Source organism: Eurosta solidaginis, chromosome 2 (genome assembly GCF_040869045.1).
Source record: "Eurosta solidaginis isolate ZX-2024a chromosome 2, ASM4086904v1, whole genome shotgun sequence".
In the NCBI taxonomy this organism is placed as follows: domain Eukaryota; kingdom Metazoa; phylum Arthropoda; class Insecta; order Diptera; family Tephritidae; genus Eurosta; species Eurosta solidaginis.
This window is the reverse complement of record NC_090320.1, coordinates 288,517,544-288,528,834: the sequence shown is the minus strand read 5'-3', so window position 1 is coordinate 288,528,834 and position 11,291 is coordinate 288,517,544. Positions and strand designations below refer to the sequence as shown.

Here is an 11,291-nt window from a genome sequence, read left to right as displayed (position 1 = left end):
TGTTTTTTGGGATTCGTAATATTTCTACTGTTGTTTGTTTTAAATATTTTTCGCGTTTCGTAAATTTTCTCCTTTGGCAACAACTTGTCGTAGAAAATTTCAAATAAACGTCAAAAGTTTACGTTCCGAGTGAATTCAGTGATGCCACTGCACGAATTTCGAATTTACTTATTTACTTTCGGAGACGTTCGGAAATATGGTCGAATTGCATGATAGCAATTTCGTAACTTTCCCGAAAAAACAATCTACGGTGTATTGCGTGATTGGGCTGAAAATCAATTTTAATAGTTTGGGGAAAACTTTTTTTATCGCCTCTTCTCGAAATTACTCAAAGCCAACAAGTGGAGTCGTAAAAAGATATATGTAAGGCGCGATAACCTCTGAAGAGATTTTAGGTCGAACTTCGCTTCCAATTTGCATCGTGGTCCTTTTAATTTATCCTACAAATTGACGGGACGGGACCTACTTGTTTTATGCCGACTGCAAGGCAGATGAGTTTTCACTGAGAGCTTTTCATGGCAGAAATACACTCGAAGTGCTTGTCAAACACTGCCGAGGGGCGACCACGCTTAGAAAAATTTTCTTCCAAATGAAAACTATTGTTTCTAAAATTTTTGATGTTTCTTTGCCCTGGGCGTGAACCCAGGATACTCAGTGTGGGAGGCGCAACACGCTACCATCACACCACGGCTGCCGTGGAGATGTGCTAAAACTAATATACTGGTTCAGAAAAAAAAACAATTTTAAATTTACATAAAATTTAAAGTGTCTACTTTTAGATATGTTTTTTTTTGTGTTTTGAGCTTAAATGAACATTGACTTCTCATTAACTTGAAGCTAACACTAAAAAAATATTCAAAAAAATTTAGGAAAACAATTTTTTTGCGAAAGTTTGCCTACTCAGCAGAAAACACAAAAACTGAACATAACGAACTTTTGTTGCACTCCCTCATCATATATATGATTGCTATTATACATGTAATACGACACTCGTATGTAGATTAAATAAATCTTAACATTAGATTATTATTAACTAAAAAAAAAGATCTAAAAAAATTTAAATCAAAGTACTTATTTCGCTACTCGGCCGAGAAGCTGGCCGCACAGTCATTTTCAAGCGGTGAACAAGCGCGGATCAAAACTGAGTTAGTCGAGTCGAAAGGCGCTAGACAGCAAAGGGAAGGAGAAAATCTCAAATCCTCACCTTTTTAACGGTGACATAACAATTAAAAAAAAAAGTTGAATTTGAAACTGTTTTAAAAATCGTTTAACAACAACATAAATAATAACTTGTTAATTAGACGAGCTTTAATTTGTGTAAATTGTAAGTGCAAAAATTGGATGACAAATACTCTAACTAATATGTAAGTCCGTTTGTATGCAAAAAATATATATACAATGTAAAAAAAGAAATTTTATATTTTAATTAAAGGAAGTTGAATTAAATTTAGATAACCCAAACAAAAACTTATAGAGTGATAATTAAGAATATAATACAAATAAATTACATATTTCGCGATATTCACGCTTTATCTGTGGAATTAAGTTGTTTGCGCTATCAAGTGGCTATATGCTAAATAATAACAACCTATACTTTTTTGTTTTTTTATACGCATCCTAATGAAGAAGAAGAGCAAGCATTAAACAAAAAAAAAAAATAAAAAAAATCCATTGCCGCTGTTATCAGGAATAGTCGACACGCATCATTGCGCATGTCTGCAGGCATTATGCCCCTTACTGGGATCGGGTTTTTAATGAGCGCAAGAGAAGGCGCGATTTTTATAATACGCAACGTTCAAATCATGTTATTTGAACTAATCATCATATATATTTTTTCTAATTGCTGTTTTTATGTACGGGTCCCTTTTTCGCTCTTATTTGGAATCCAAATCTATAAATAAAGTTTTGGTTGTAAAGATGGACATTCGGGCTATTAGCGAGCTTGGGGCAATTTTGGTCGTAGTGCTTTTGTTTAGCTATATTTTATTAAAATAATTTGTTAAAAATAAACGATTGTGAGCACACAAAGAAATCTATTTGTACAATGGCACTATTGTGAATATTTGCACTGCATTACCGGCAGTTGCTTCCATACGCCAGATGGCAGCGCAAGCTGTAAGTTTTATTTGATTGATAGAACAGCTGATTTCTGTTGATATGTGATAAGCGGCTTATATTGGTTGCGCAAGATGCGCACGGGTCAGGCTCGTTTAATCTAAAAATGAAATAATGCATTGTTGTTGTTTGCTAGTTTAAAATAAAATGCACCACTACCACCTCTCCAAGCCGATATAAATTCAAGACTATGTACATACATATGTACTATATATCTGTCTTGATGTATGGCGCGGTGTCATGAGCGGTGGCGAGATTAGAGGGGATGGCTCTCACAGAGTTCGAGAGAAAGGCTCTCCCGAAAGATTTATGGGTCATGTACGCAATACCAGCGGTGTGCTGCGATGCAGCGCATCATAAAAATCCCAAAGCCTTCGTTGGCTATGTACTCTTATACGAATTTATTTAAAACGTATCGAATCAGAAAGCATTCCTTACTGCACTTGTATTTGGCGACAAAGGACGACGAAGACGTCCACTGACTTGGGAGTGAGTGGTGGAGGAAGACTCGATTTCCCTTGGTGCTCTCAATTGGCGAAACAGCAACAGCCAGCGTGACTTATGCAACTCAAAAATCGCTGAAATGGTTAAGCGGCAACTTATGATGATAAGAAATAAATTTGAGCAAGTTTTAGGCGAAAAGTTAGAGCATTTTGATGAATATTAAAAATAATAGAGCATCAAAAAAAGGCTAGGTTAGGTTGACCTGGCCGGTCCGTGAGGACCTCACATCGACTGGCTGAGTATATAATGTTACCAAAACTGTGTTTAACGACCAAAATGAAAATCTCTTTGAAAACCCAGGACCTATGTTATGAAATAACTCCGTCCCCCTTCCAAAACACAGTGTCCAGTCAGAATACACACCATCAACCTGAGGAGAGAACTGTCTGTTTTCAATGATAAGAGTAACTTTGTTATTCTTAAATTGCAAGAACTGTACACGACCTTCCACAGTTTACAGCCCCGCACTTGTGTTCACGCCTTCGCCGCTTGGTCATTCAACACTCGTCTTCGCTTAATCTCGCCCAATCTAATTGGGACGTCTACGGATCTAGCTTCGAGGGATGCGCCATTTTGAGCTTATTTATCCGCTTTTTCATTCCCTCTATTTCCATAGGCCCTAGGATCTAATATATTTGTATGTTTCTCGCTATCCGGATTCTTTCCAGGGATTACACACTTTACTTACACACTTTTTTGGGATTTTTTTTTTGATACGGGATAGCTGCCAGTGCCGTAAGATGTCCCTACATAGACTGAATGTGCTCCTAGTTCTGCCAGACGTTTGTTGGACTACGGGACTGAGAAACCTCAGTACGAGCAGATACGTATGCTATAAGATAACTCTGTCCTTTTAGGGGGCAGGAAGTGTTCTTTAGGTAGGCCCATCATGAGTCTACAGTACTCTGTTTTAAGTGGTAAGGGTTCCCGCCGTCTCTGTTTGGTTTCTCGGCCAATATGTTTGAAACATATAAGGTAAAAGCTTCGAGAATTGCCACTTTATTACCATCCATTCACACATGGCCGGAGATATACTGTTTACCCTAGTAAAATGGAGCTTGCACTGTTCCCGAAACGACATAACATCTAAGATCACCCTCAGTTGGGGGTGCCGTGTGTGTTTTTTGATCGGGCTCAGTATCTTGTGGTTATTCTTGATAGGAAACGGTCATGGAAGCTTCATGTAGAAGATTGGGCTAGGAAGACATGAACTGCCTTGAATTACTGTTGGGGGACATTTGCAAACTCTGGGGGCTATATCTAAGTGTGGTACAATGACTGTATTACAAGTGTTCAAACCGATTCTTTACTATAATAAAGTTTCGAGAAACGGAATATAAGATTGGGAGTTATATGTAGGGGAGGGAGTACTCTTCCACGAGCCGGGATCAGCCTGAAATTTAGGCTTGACAATCACTTTAGCCGTTAGGGAATTTTGTATTTACTCATGTTATAAAGAGGATAGCAAAGCTTTTTCGCTATGAGGTCCAGTGCTGTTAGGAATCCCTTGACAGTCACAGAGGCATTGAAATCTTTTTTGATAGAAATCATGTGGTTGACCTTACAATGATCATTTCCTTTCTGCTTAACAGTTCCCTTTTATCTATCTCTGCATGTATGTATAAGGTTTTTTTTTTCAGTTTTTCGCTTCAAAGTTCATTTATCCATTGCAATCGGAGTGCTAAAGAGGCGCTGCCTCTCTGTGGTGAGTCTTAATTAACTCGATATTATTTGCAATATGACGAATGACAAGTTGAAATAATCCAATCACACGCTCAGTTGTCCACCTTTTGCGAAGACTATGCGTAAATTTCGTGAACGGGACGTGGTCGACTTCTCGGAGGATGTATCCAAGCTCGATATTTGCTTTTCCACAACAACATCCCCTATAGATAATATGGTAACACCTAACAGGGGCAGCGGCCACCGAACCTATGCTGACCTGACTAACTTTGCGAGACTATTGCCTAAAGGACTGCCTGGGTTTCAATATGAACATTTACGTAGCCTTAGTTTATGCAATATTTCTTCAATGTCCCAGCTGCTTTGGTGATGGCAACCACTTCCGCCTGAAGATATTACCGTGAGCTGACGCTTGTACGATCTACTTCTTACCGGATTAGCACAGTATACCCCAGACCTTAAGCCATATTCATCAGTTTGGGAGCATCTGACATTATCGTATCGTGTGAACGTTCCACCTCTATTGCGGGTTAAAAATGCCCACCAAAGCTCAGGCACGGGGATCAGATAGTCTGTCAGCCCAATGTTAGATGACGCTGCATGACGCTGCGGTTACGTGTCATTAGCAAATAATTTAAAAATAAATCAATAAAAATAATCTTATGAATTAAAACCGTTTCCACTAAATTGGTCACCTCATTTTGCTTTCTACAAATCTCTCGGTATAAAAGTTAATAAATTAACAACAATATATTGGTAATTATTTTTATTGTTCAAAACAATTAGATTTCGTATATATTAGACCCTAGGTATAGATATGGCTCAAATCGGTGTATAAAACATATACTTACTAATATTGCTACGTACATATGTACTAGAGCGGGTCAAATTGTATGGTTGGATTTTTTTCATTAGGAGTATAGCAAAAACACAATCTACAGATTATTCTAAGAAAAATTTCTGAAGACACCATAGCTCTAAGTCCGATTTCGAGTCCCCCACTTTTGCAAAATAGATATTTTGCCATATGAATGTAGGGTTTGGCCAAAAAATCTTCATAGCTTCTGATAGAATTATCGGAAAAATATCGTATTGGGCCTACTAATCTGTTTTAATACCTATAGTGTTTTTGAATTTTAGTAGCGATTTAAGCCTGATAAATTATGAGATTTTAGCCTAAAATGAACTTTTAACTACTATATTATCATTTTTTATGGAATATTTTTTTTCTTCACAGCTAAAATAAGTTCAGAATATTTCCAGCAACTTTCAGTGAGTTTTTATTTTCTCGTGTTCGGTTTAGTAGAAAAAAATTTTCAAAAAAAAAAAAACCTATATTTTCAAGTAATAAGCAAAAAAAAAAAAAATTTATAATATTAACGTAATTTATTTAAAAAATTATTTTTTACTTAGAATTGGCCATTTTAACGTATTTTTTAAAATAAAAGTAATGTTATGTTATTATTTTTTAAAATCTTTTTTGCTCTTCATTCGTGGTTGTTTTTCACGACTTTCTGCTGTAACAGCCATAACACCTTCACGATTTTTTTCTATAACACGTTTGGAAACAGATGTTAACAACTGTACATATCTTTCCGTTCCTTGTATATGCATTGGAATATTAGGATCATCTAGTGTTGGCTTATCATAATTTAAGAATTGTACCAAGTGATCGGATGGAATATTTCTTGTGAATGATGGTTCAGATAGTAAATTATCGTTTCAGTATAATCTGAAGCATTAAAATTGATATTATATTTTTTGTAAACTCTGAGTTTAGTTGGATTTTTCTCGATAGTATAACATTGATAGCTCTATCACGTATGGCTTTTCTATCATCAAATAACATTGTTAATAAAATATTTTCTGGATGAGCCTAATATGAATTATTGTTTTGGATTACACCATCTACAATATTAAGTAAATTACGTGGTAGGTATCGTGTCCAACGAATAAACTTTTATGAAAGTACACTGCCGTATACAACAGAATTATAGTATTTTACATTGAAATACATTGGCACAAAAATTCTAATAATATAAACTGCTAGAGTTTTCAAATTTTCCGATGGTATATTAGTAGTTCCATATATAGACGTAATACCCTGATTGCTTTGGTTAGCCACCGGGAATGTACAACTGATCCTGGTTTTATGTTTTTTGTTTTGAAATTGATTTGGCCATTTGATATAAACATTTAACATCGGTAGATAATTCTCATTCTTGTTCATCACTGATCATACAAGGTATATTTTCCAATGATATTGGTTCAAAATTACTTAAAAAATAATAACATAACATTACTTTTATTTTGACAAATACGTTAAAATGGTAAATTCTAAGTAAAAAAATAATTTTTTAAATAAATTATCTTAAAATTATAAAAATTGTGTGTTTTTAAACGGTTTTATTTAGGTTGACTTCACAGGCTGCACGGCCAGCGCGAATTTTGTAATTAAAATTTAAGTAACTTCCCGATAAGCTACAAGCTTGAAACTTGGAATATAGTTCAGAACCCGATGACAACGCAATAATAAGAAAAAAATTGCCGCTAGGTGGCGCAAGGATCGAGATATTCACAAAAATCGTATTTGTGGTCCGATTTCGCTCATATTTAGAACACATAATACATACAAGAATAGAAAGCGACCTATGAAAAAAATCGCCGCTAGGTGGCGCATGTATCGATATATTCACAAAAATCGTAATCGTGGTCCGATTTGGCACATATTTGGAACACATAATAAATACATGAATAGAAAGCGACCTATGAAAAAAATCGCCGCTAGGTGGCGCAAGGATCGAGATATCACAAAAATCATATTTGTGGTCCGATTTCGCTCATATTTGGAAATCATATTTGACATACAGAAATAGAAACCGCTTTAGTAAAAAAATTCACGCTAGGTTTCGAAAAAATTGAGATATTCAAAAAACTCGTCCTTGTCTGTCCGATTTGACTCTTTGAACAAATATTATATACAGTCCTGTAGAAGTGACATCAAACTACTTTGGAGCACATAAGTTGAAATTTTGCTAGTGAAATTTCTGTAAAAAATTCATTTCCCGGTAGAAGTGGCGTCAAAATACTTTGGAGCACATAAGTTCAAATTTTGCTAGTGAAATTTCAGTATAATAAAATAAATAAAAAAAAACGTTTAATTTAAACGGTTATTGAAAGCAATACTTACATTAAGGAATAATAATACTAAAAGATAGAAAATAAAATAATTTAACAATTTTTGTTGTTATATCGGCCTACTGATTTTAAGATCGCGGGTTCGAATCGAGCTCAAGGCCTAACAATAATTTTTTATCATTCACTTGAGCTGAATTCGAACCCGCGATCTTAAAATAATTTTAAAAAAATTTTAGTTAAACGTTTTTATTGAAAAGAATACTTACATTAAATAGTGATAATACTAAAATATAGAACATAATTAGGTAGGTTCTAGGTACTAGTCATCGCACTCCTCATCAATCTTGGGCGTTGATCAGACAATTAAATAAAAGCGTTGTGCCCGTGAAATTTCTAAAAATGTGAGGCGTAGCATAACCTGATTAAGGTTCAGTTGGTCTCATTTATGACTATCGATAAAAATTTGACGCGTCCAACGCTTTTGTTTAATTGTCTGATCAACACCCTAGATTGATAAGGAGTGTGATGACTAGTACCTAGGACCTACCTAATTATTTTCTATCTTTTAGTATTATTACTACTTAATGCAAGTATTGTTTTCAATAAAACCGTTTAATTAAAAAAAAAATTTTTTATTATATTATTTGCTTATTACTTGAAAATATAGGTTTTGCCTTAAGAAATTTTTAAAGAAAAAAAAATGTCCCTAAGAAAATGGTTAAAAATGATAACATAGTAGTTAAAAGTTCATTTTAGGCTAATTTCTCATAATTTAAAATTGAAAACCACTATAGATATTAAAACAGATACTGAAATGTCCGTAAAATACCTTTAAATTAAGCCCAATATGATATTTTTCCTATAATTCTATTAGAAGCTATGAAGATTTTTTGGCCAAACCCTACATATCTATTTTGCAAAAGTGGGGGACTCGAAATCGGTCTTAGAGCTATGGTGTCTTCAGCAATTTTTCTTAGAATCAGCTGTAGATTACGGTTTTGCTATACTCCTAATGGAAAAAAAAAATTTACCCGCTCTAATATGTACATTAGGGTGGGTCGATTTATTAACCGATATCGCGCCATCGATTTTTCGATAGGATTTGGGCTCAGGAAAAAAAATTTCCACTACGCATACCCAAAAAAATAATTTTCGAGCCTGCGAAATTTCATTTTCATTACACATTATTTGAAAAAAAAAAAAAACATTTTCACCACGAATTTTTAACAAATACATAAAAATGATTTTGAGCCTTGAAAATGAATGCGATTATGCTGAAAAAACCCTTAAAGAAATGGCGAGAGGGTTAATTTTTTTTACCAAAACACTCCCCAAAACACAAAAAGTATTTCGCAGGCTCGAAAATTATTTTTTTGGGTATGCGTAGTGGAACTTTTCTTTCCTTAGCCCAAATCCTATCGAAAAATCGATGGCGCGATATCGGTTAACTTTCGTCCATACAAATCGACCCACCCTAATGTACATTTCTCCTTATCTGTAAGAACGAGCATAATTTGTGTTTACTTAAGAAGGCTTTGCGCAATGTTTCGTACGGTTGGACATGAATTGTTGTCTCCAGAAAACTAAACTAAAAAAATTACACATACACACATATAAACATATTAGTATATGCACAAAAGATTAATGTATTTTTAATATTACGAAAATGATAAGACTCTGCCCAAAAGGGCTACCCCCGAAGTAGCAAGTGCATACATCTTCAAGTTAGTTTCAACTAAGTTTACCCATTGTTCAATAAATGTATTAACTAAACTGCATCTAGTCCAAATGGAGCAACTTAGGAGTAGAAGCAACTATTATGGTGGCTCCTAGAAAACTTCGTGTATTTGCCAAGCGGGCAGAGTTATTGTATAACATAAGCTTGGTTCTTGATAGGGCTTTTTAGTTTTGTTGCCGAACAAACCTCTGGAAACTATGGCCATACTCAGTCCATGTGAGGTCCTCATGGATCAGTACGTTGAACCTAATTTAACCAGTAAATGACCCGTGTCGTCATACGTTTTGCCTTCGCCGACATATATTTAAATGAAGGGACATATATGACTTGTAACTTCTTTTTTAGTTGCGTGGAAGGAGGAAAGCTTAATGCGCTGATCAAGATATTTTGGGTCTCACTGTAAGACTCCGAGTGTAAAAACTCCCTTCCTCTTCCAATGGGCTAACCACAAAAACCTAACCTGATGCGTTCTGGTAAGCGTTTGCTAATCTCACGCTGATGACTTAGGCAACAAACTATTCGTTTGGTGAATGGCAGGTTTAAAGGGCGTCCATGGGGCTTCCCCCGCTTTCACTCACACTCTGTGAGATTTTCGTCCTTTGTGAATGCCCTCAGTTAGTAAGTGCCGGCTGGTGAAACTCTGCCTGACTGTCGGAAAAACCGTACGCTTAGTAATATGAGTCATCTTGTTTGCAGTCCTGGCCATCGGTAGAGAAAGTGATAGATCGGTTACTCTTCCTCCTTATCTTGAAAGCTTCTGCAGAGGACGCTTGTTGGTATCACACAGCGACGTCGATTTTTACCCGGCCTAGTTCCTAACTGGACAGGGTATTCCTTTTAGTTTTCATGTTACATGTTCTACGTCGATTCCGAACGGCATCTGTAAGACAGAGGTGCGACTTTCTTAGAAACACCTTTTGTTGTTTCTTTGCTCGGAACTTGAGCCCAGGAGCTTCCGTGTGGTAAGCTAAGCGCGCTCCCACCACACTACGGCGCACAGTGGAACGAAATTGAAAATTTGGGACTTAGGACTTTAAATGTACATTTTCGTATTCTGTGATCTTTTTCCATAATTTATTGTTATATAACATTTTTTCGTAAAACCTAATTTAAAAAAGTTATGACACTTTTAGTAACCGGGTTTCATATCGACATACCCTAACGACCATATGTGTACATCTAGGTATTTTTTCCAATTTCCAGCAATTTTGGCTTCACTAAATAATTTTTACTATTCAGACTAGTTTATTGGTAGACGTGGTAAAGCACGGGCACGGTACAACGAATGATGGAAATACCGCTAGACGATTTTTCGTTGACATTAAAACTACCGCTTCTATAACTGGTGTTAATGAAAATCTCATTCAAAGATTCTCTATAATATTAGGGGCACTTTCATGTGGGTGTCCAATAAATGTACAAAAGTTCAACATGTACGCCAGAGAAACCATTCGAGTTTACGTCGAACTATATGAATGGTATTACATGCCTTCAAGTGTACATAAGTTTGGTTCCATTCCTATCGGATAGTTGTCCGAAGAAGCCGCTGAATCCAGAAATAAAGATTTAGAGCATATCGTCGAGACCATGCAAGAAAAATTAGCCGCAAGCCACAAATGACATTTTAAATAATTTGTTAGTTACTTCTGACCCATTTATTTCATCGAGGAGATCGAAATTACCTAGTAAGCATGAGGAAATATCCGAAGAAGTGAAATCTCTACTACTCCTACCGCAAAACCTCGACTATGATACAGAAAATTAAATATTTTAGTTTCTCAATTTTAATTGGGTACGAATAATAAAAATTGTTTTTTTTTTAGTTTTTTTCTTGGTCATATACCTATATGTATATTTGGATATTTCATGGACTATTGACCGATCGAATAATTTTTGCTTTTAATTACTCTTTTGGTACTAAGGAACAAGCTGGAATAGTAAGCATCATATAAAAAAAAAATAAGGACAAGCTGGAATAGCTCAATTTTTGATTTGAACCTTTTTTGGATTGTTAAATGCAAATTCAATATAAAACAAGTAAGGACGGGACTGTCTTCGGCTGTGCCGAAGACTTCATACCTTTCATAAATGGGGCTGAACAATAATCTTATCC

At 35.4% G+C, this 11,291-nt stretch overlaps 1 protein-coding gene across 1 annotated transcript in view; it reads left to right on the top strand.

Moving 5' to 3' along the window:
• Positions 1 to 1,093: 1,093 nt before the first annotated feature.
• Positions 1,094 to 11,291, top strand: part of LOC137241884 (uncharacterized) — a 149,069-nt gene continuing 138,871 nt past the window's right edge. The window contains exon 1 of the mRNA XM_067769244.1: positions 1,094 to 1,364. The gene's annotated coding sequence lies outside the window, so the exon portion shown is untranslated. The remainder of the gene's footprint in view (positions 1,365 to 11,291) is intronic.